This window comes from Mytilus galloprovincialis, chromosome 5, assembly GCF_965363235.1.
Source record: "Mytilus galloprovincialis chromosome 5, xbMytGall1.hap1.1, whole genome shotgun sequence".
Classification (NCBI taxonomy): domain Eukaryota; kingdom Metazoa; phylum Mollusca; class Bivalvia; order Mytilida; family Mytilidae; genus Mytilus; species Mytilus galloprovincialis.
The window spans coordinates 46,808,896-46,816,021 of NC_134842.1; the positions used below are offsets into that span (position 1 = coordinate 46,808,896).

At 35.0% G+C, this 7,126-nt stretch overlaps 1 pseudogene; it reads left to right on the plus strand.

The window, feature by feature from the left end:
- Positions 1–2,345: 2,345 nt before the first annotated feature.
- Positions 2,346–6,826, plus strand: LOC143074052 (uncharacterized; annotated as a pseudogene).
- The last annotated feature ends 300 nt before the right edge of the window (positions 6,827–7,126 follow it).

Here is a 7,126-nt window from a genome sequence, read left to right on the forward strand (position 1 = left end):
GCAAAACGCTTTGAATAAATATCAATCAAAGACCTTTCAAATGCACGAGTGAGCATACACACTTATTGTGATCCATGTCTTTACCAGTTGTGATACGGTTCTCTGTGTGCTTGAAAAGGAAAAAAATGTAATGATAGTAGCAATACGTTAAAACACATTTCAATTGCCCTCCAAAAACAAATAAGCTTATTTTAGTACATTGTCCGCCATGTTGGATTTTACCGGAAGAAGGGTTTTTGAGACATCTAATCTATATAATATATCCAAAAGTAGTTCAAAACAAAGGTTTTTACCAAATATTATGATAGTAGCGTGACAATAACACATTTTCACATTCTAGTCTTCGATATTGGGGTGATTTAAGTTTGATGATCCTCCATTTTGAATTTTACCGGAAGTGAGACATTTTTTTAAAATGCCTCCCATGTCTGAATTAAAAGAGTAATGGTTGAGAAAGATCTGAGCCAAATTTCATGCTTGTAGCAGGATGTGCACAATTCGTCTGAAATATGCTTGTAGCCGTTGTACTATTAGAGTAAAACAATAATTGATATATATGATTTGACAAATACAATTAATCTCTGGTTAGCTCATAGGGTCAAAAGTATATTTGAGCTTGACAAATGTCGTAATCCGTAGAAACTTCAAGATCTTTAAAGTATTTGAATAAAACTTAGTGTATGGGTAAATTAATAAAAAAAACAAAAACGTGTCGAATTTAAAGTCCTCAATACTAATGATCGTTGGTTTTCCCGTTTAAATGGTTTTACACTAGTAATTTTGGGGCCCTTATTAGCTTGTTGTTCGGTGTGAGCCAAGTCTCCGTGTTGAAGACCGTACATTGACCTATAACGGTTTACTTTTATAAATTGTTCTTTGGATGGAGAGTTGTCTCATTGGCACTCACATCATATATATATATATATATATATATTCCTATATTTAAAAGAGCCCTTATGAGTCTTTAATGAATTAATTAAAACGATTTAGATCCACCGGTATACATGTACTAGATTAAAAAGTATGTTGTATGCGTAAGTTTGCGTTCATGTAGTGTCAGGGTAACACATTGCATGTTTTTTGTCGGTTTTCTTATTGTCTAGAAATCTGCCAAAAAGAATATGTTAAAATTCTTATATTAACTCTACTAAAATTACAGTTACCTTCAAGTTGTTATTTATTTTTACAAAACTTAATTGTGTCGACGTTCATGAAATGTATGTCTATCTGGTTATCCATACTGGATCAATCGTTGAATCATTTCTCTTTTTCAATTTGAAATTGTTCTATAATGATGTAATAGAGGGGCGACAGATACTAGACGGACATTCAAACTCACACATTGAAAATAAACTGACAACGCCATAGCCAAAAAAAAATAGACAAATAGACAAACGATAGTACACAAGAAACAAGAAATGCACGGAATATCTTAAAATTGTACATAGCACGTTTCTTTAAAACATTTTTACATCACAGTACAGAGCAACAGAAATCAAGAAACATTAGTAAAAGAGATACAGTAAGTGCGTACCCTTTTATCATAGCTATGTTCTTACCAAAAATGTATGATTTACAACGATATTACGTTTGTTGAAAGGGCAGTTACGTGTTAGAAGTCCTCAGAAAAAAAGCATTTATTATAAAGGAAGGGCGAAAGATACCAAATGGACAGTTAAACTCATAGCTCGAAAACAAACTGACAGTAATTAGTACACGAGACACAACATATAAAACTAAAGACTAAGCAACACGAACCCCACCAAAAATTTGGCGGGGTGTTTGATATCAGGTGCTCCGGAAGGCTAGGCAGATCCTGCTCCACATGTGGCACCCGTCGTGTGACGATGAATGATATCTACCGAATAAGACTATTTACAAATCCGGTAAATAGTCTAATTCGGTAGATACCATTCATTTGTTTATGAGTTATGAATATATTCCACACATGCTATAATTTATCATTGCTTACAATGGTGTAAAGTTTCATATATTTCTCATTAACGTTCAAGTAGGAGACTTTTATAGCCGACTACACGGTATGGGTGTTCTCATTGTTTAAGGTCATACTGTTGCCTATAACGCTAACATTCACTTCATTTAAACTTTGTTTGATAGTTGTCGCATTGAAAATGATATAATTTCTCCTTAATCTCATATAAGTAACGAAATGTGTCTATAATGTACGAACGCCGAGAAGGTTCATTCCAAATTCCAAATTCCAATTCCAAATTCCAAATTCCAAATTCCAAATTCCAAATTCCAAATTCCAAATTCATAATTCATAATTTAAAATTGAAAACTTTAAAAAAAAATATTGCGAAAACATAACACGTGTTTCCGGTATGATAATACAGAATATACAAAATGGTGCCAAGGAAGCAACCTGTAAGTATTAACAATTATAATTTTTAAGTAAAGAAATTTACATTTATCAGCTAAAGTTCCTGTTTTGGCGATTAATTAAAAAAGACAAGATAGAATAACAATTCATATTACAATACAAAAGTAGTGATAAGGTGTACCAATTCGATGAGAGAGAAAATAAAATTCTGTAAATCCATAACTATGGATCACTGATAAATATAATCTGCTGAAAGTGTTACGGAATCTGGCAATTGTCAAATAATTTACACATGACATTATATATTCCTCCAAAATGTTTTCAAACTTATCCATCTTACAAAAGAGGTCAGATATACTATTTTTAAAATTAGTGGAAAATAATGGAAAAAAAATAATAAAATGATTTCGGCTTTTTCACAATGCATATTTTAAAAACTATTAGTTTTTTGTGATTTACTTTGATTTGTATTGCTAGAAGACTCATATTTTAAATGTAATTTTGCTAAAGTTAGCATTATAGAAAAAAAATATGATATATTACATGTATCATTAAGAATTAGATAAACAGACGACATAATTTACTGTGTCTGGTATTCTTTACACAAGGTTGACTGGGTGCATTAGAGATTTTGACACTACTCCTATTTTATCAAAATAAATTGCTCTTCCAAGAATAAGAGAAAATATAAAAATATTACTTTTTATTTCCACTATGTATATAAGATTTTGTCGGCTTCGTGAATGACGTCACTCAAATATGAAAAGACTATAATATCTAATACATGTACATGTAGGCAAATATTTTTATAGTCTCGTCGACTTATGTCGGGCCATACATATAGTTTTACACTTGTCCTTGATCCCGTCATTCTGCCATTCCGTCATTCCATAATACCGCATACCCCCCTGGGCCACGATCGCACTACGATCTGTGAAAAAATGCAAATTTTGACGATCGTAGTGCGATCTCGTAGCTCGTAGTAAGGTCGTATCACGGTCGTAGTGAGGTCTTCAAGATCGCGATGAGCGTGGTCAACTTTGAACATGTTCAAAACAATCGTGGAGCGGTCGTGGCAAGATAGGTCGTAGTAGAAGCGTCGCGAGAGCGCACTGAGGTCGTAGTAAGATCGCAAAGGTCGCTGTATCATCGTAACGAGAGCGTAGAGAAAGCGTGATTCTAATCGGAGAGACTGCGCTACGATCTCACAGCGACGTCATTACGACCTCACTACGACCATCAAGTTCTCACCGCGACCCAAATACGCTTCCACTACGACTTAACCACGTTTACACCACGCTGTTTACGACCATAGTACGATTCTAGCACGCCCATACCGTCCTCATCACGCTCGTTTTACGACCTGACTACGTTCCTACTACGACCATCATTCTCATTTGTCATTTTCACATAAAATATTAAATCTCTCCAGGTTTTGTTTGTCTGTATTTAATGAGAACCTCTTGTCCATTGTCTCTAACGGCTCAAACATGCTTGACACATCTTTGTCATCTGTGCTATCTTTCACTAATAGGGGGACCAGCAATAGGTTGTAATTTAGGTTGGATTAGTCTGTCCGACATCTCTGCTGAATCAGGAGTCGTTACTATCAGAGCTGCCTCTGCCTCTACATCTACCCTATCACCACGCCTAAGTGTTCTTGTAGTTTTGGTTTGCATGACTGTTTTGTTTCCGAGAAATATACGTACTAATCAGAAATAAATGGAAGCGTGGTAAGATCGTGTTGCAATCGGATATCTCGTGGTATATTCGTAGTGAGAACGTGATGAGCGTAGTAAGATCATGATAATTATAGAAAAAGCTTGGTGGGAACGTGATATTATTGTAGCTGGATCGTTGTAAAAGCGTAATGAGGACGTAGTATCTTCGTGAAAACAACGAAAATTAACATTTTCATGCCGCTCATAACGCGACCTTACCACGATCTGAATTAATTTTAGATCGTGGTGCGATCGTGGTCTAGTGGGACTGGGCTCAACGAAGAGTTATAAGGATTTTTTTCTAAACGCCTTCACATATTGAGCTCACATGATGGTCATCTACTATCATAAGTTAGTCATGCTCCATTTATTCACTTTATAACGAACAAAGTTTTTCCCACAAAAAAGAGTGCGGGCACCCTGCCCCTTAATCCGTCTCTCCGTTTTTCGTAAATTGCGTTAAAATATGATTGAATACTAAAGTGAATCTAAATAGTTTTTTTCGCTCAACTGGCCCAAACTGAGCTTTTCCCATCACTTGGCGTCCGTCGTCCGTCTATCACAAAAATCTTCCTATCTGAAACTACTGGGCCAAATTTAACCATACTTTGTCACAATCATCATTGGGGTATCTAGTTAAAAAAAATTGTCCGTAGACCCGTCCAACCAACCAAGATGGCCGTCATGGCTTAAAATAGAACATAGGAGTAAAATGTAGATTTTTGCTTATATCTCTGAAACCAAAGCATTTAGAGCAAATCTTACATTGGGTAAAAAATTTATCAGGTCTGCCCCTGAATTGGTAATTTTAAGGAAATTTTGCTGTTTTGGGTTATTATCTTGAATACTATTATAGATAGAGATAAACTGTATACAGCAATAATGTTCAACAAAAAAGTCAATATGACCAAAATAGTCAGTTGATCCCTTAACAAGTTATTGCCCTTTAAAGTCAATTTTTGTCATTTTTTCGTAATATTTGTATTTTTTTTACAAAAATCTTCTCCTCTGAAACTACTGGACCAAATTAAACTAAACTTGGTAACATCATTGTGGTATCTAGTTTAAAAGATATGTCCGATGACACGGCTTGCGAACCAAGATGGCTGACATGGCTAAAAATAGTACATAGGGTAAAATGCAGTTTTGGGCTAAAATCTCAGAAACCAAAGCATTAAAAATAATTGTTCGTTTGGTCAAGGTCTATCTGCCCTGAAATTTTCAGACTAAAAAAACATTTTCTAGGAGCCGTGTATTGAATGTCGTTTAAATATTTCCAAAACGTTCATGTAAATTAGTGGTGTCGTGTATTAATTAAAACATGCGCTTGTTCAACTGATTGGCCAACTAAATCGGTATACGGTACATGTATATCATTAAATCTGCACAGTCGGGATGACCCATTAACACGTACTCATACGTCGTTCGGGTCAAGTAGCATCACTCGAGCAATGCAGGTAAAATGACATATAAATGTACCCTTTTGTTTGTCCCATATAAACTTTAATATATTATTCTTTGGTAATTAATTTATTGAAAAGCGTGCAAAAGTAGCTAGCTAAAAGGGTCGGTCAACTTCTATTATATTATGTAGTTCCTGAAATAAAAATTCCTTAATATTTAAAAACGTTTAGAATTATGTTTTTCGTAATCGAAATCATGTGTATGCTGTTTGAAATCCTTATACATGATGTTTGTTCTGTATTCAGACCCCTCTACAAATTTGTTTTACATGCAAACGTATAAAAGTTGCGGTTTGTATCCAACGCAATCATACATGTACTAGGTTTAAACGTTGTTTTCAACTTGTATATATATATATATTTCAGATTTTCTTCTTCTGTGCACTGTTCTTAAACGTGAATGCAGTCTTTATTGACAAACACCCCCTTTTGGACGATACGATTTACTCGAGAGAGGAACTTGTGAAAGCGTATTTTGATAGAGGCTATATGTATACACAAATCTGGAAATAGTAAATTCACTTTCAGTCGGTCATGCAATTTACTTAAGCATTTCAACGATTAAAAGACTTTTACGACGGTTAAATCTTAAAAGTCGTACCATGAACAGTAAATTGGAAGATGTGGTATCTGCGATATTGAAAGAAAAAAAGGATTATGGGTCTTGTTTGGGATATAGATCCATGTGGAAAAGGTTAAAAATAAGTCACGGTCTAAATGTGAAGCGGGATGTTGTCATGACTGCCATGAAAATCATTGATCCAGAAAGTGTAGACAGAAGAAAGAAACATAGATTAATTAGGCGGCACTACGTAAACCCTGGTCCTAACTTATGTGGCATATCGACGGCAATGACAAGTTAAAGCCATACGGCTTTGCTATTCACGGTTGTATTGATGGGTTCTCTCGACGTATCTTATGGTTGGAAGTAGGGCCGTCAAACAAAAATCCCTATATCATAGCTTCGTACTATCTCAACTGCCTTCGGAGATTGAAAGTAACACCAACGATTATTATAGCCGATCTTGGGACAGAGAATCAGGTTGTCAGCTTCCTTCAAACTTATTTTCGTTTTAGCGATAATGATTGTTTAAATTGCCAAAAAAAGCTTTATTTTTGGCAAAAGTTGTCATAATCAAAGAATTGAGTTCTGGTGGAGTATCCTTAGAAAACAGTTTAACGATTAGTGGATGGCAATTTTCAAAGATTTACGAGATTCTGGAAAATATTATGAATCGGATCCATTGTATTGTGATTGTTTACGCTTCTGTTTCACACGTTTGATAAGAAAGGGGCTCAACAATGCACATCAGAGTGGAATCAGCACCGTCTGCCGGTACGAAAGCAAAGAGAGTTTGATTGTGCACGAAGTATACCAGACATTTTGTACTTTTTACCAGAGGCTGTTAATACAGAAAGCTTTGGAACAGCTGTTAATGATGACGATATAAATACATGTTATGAAATGTACGTTCGTGAACTACCAAATCTATATGGTTGTAGTGAAAAATTTCTTGAGACTGTCAATACATGTATTATAAAGCCTAATTACACTCAGCCAGAAAACACAGATCAGGCATTGTCTTTATTTATGGAGT